General features: G+C 36.8%; 1 pseudogene; it reads left to right on the forward strand.

The window, feature by feature from the left end:
• The first annotated feature begins 401 nt into the window (after nucleotides 1-401).
• Nucleotides 402-1,000, forward strand: part of LOC101352750 (chromatin accessibility complex protein 1 pseudogene) — a 115,153-nt pseudogene continuing 114,554 nt past the window's right edge.

Consider the following 1,000-nt stretch of genomic DNA (forward strand, 5'->3'; position numbering starts at 1 on the left):
TACAATAAAAAAAGAAAAATATATGTATATTTCACACTTAAGACTATTTATCTATTCATGCTGGTAAACATTTAATTCAACAACTATTTATTGAATACACACCTACCTATGTGACACTGTTCTGAGCCCTGGGGATTCTGTGATGAATGAAATAGGTAAAGCCCCTGTTTTGATGGAGTTTACATGCAGATGGGGAGAAATGAAGAATAAACAAGTAAATAAATATATTACCAAGAGCATTTTCAGAGGGCAGTATGTACAGTGAAGATAGTGTGATGTGAGGAGAGGACAAATATTTTGAATTGCATGGTCAGAAAATCCACCTGAGCTGAAGCCTGAATGATAAGAATCCAACCTTCCAAAGGTTTAAAGAAAATGTAGAAGGAATGGCAAACGAGAACATGAGGTAGGAAGGAGCTTGTATGTTCCAAGGCAAAAAATAGCACACAACAAGACAACTTCCGTATGCCTGTTGTTATTGTTTTTCTGTGCCACTGAGTCAATTCCAACTCATAGCAACCACACATGAAAATAGAACTGTCCCATAGGGTTTCCTAGCTGATAATCTTTACGAAAGCAGATTGCCAGGTCTTTTCCCCTGCGGAGCCGCTGGTAGGCTTGAACCACCAACCTTTAATATGAGGTTGGAGTGGGCGACTGGAAGACAGACCCTGTGATGAATCACCTTGTAGGTGATTAAGTTCCTTTGTGCTTGCTAGTTGCTTCCAGTTTCCGTCTTAAAGAAGTATTCTTCAACTAACATGATAACAAAGTTTAAAATTTAAACCAGGAAACTATTTTGTAGTCAGAATTTGTTATTCTAAAAGAGGCCAGCTCAACACATTCTTTTTTTTTTTTTTTTAATTGTACTTTAGATGATGGTTTATGGGACAAACTAGCTTCTCATTAAACAATTAGTACACATTGTCTTAGTCATCTAGTGCTGCTGTAACAGAAATACCACAAGTGGATAGCTTCAACAAAGAGAAATTTATTCTCT

The sequence above is a fragment of the Trichechus manatus genome, unplaced genomic scaffold (assembly GCF_000243295.1).
Source record: "Trichechus manatus latirostris isolate Lorelei unplaced genomic scaffold, TriManLat1.0 scaffold00003, whole genome shotgun sequence".
Taxonomy (NCBI): domain Eukaryota; kingdom Metazoa; phylum Chordata; class Mammalia; order Sirenia; family Trichechidae; genus Trichechus; species Trichechus manatus.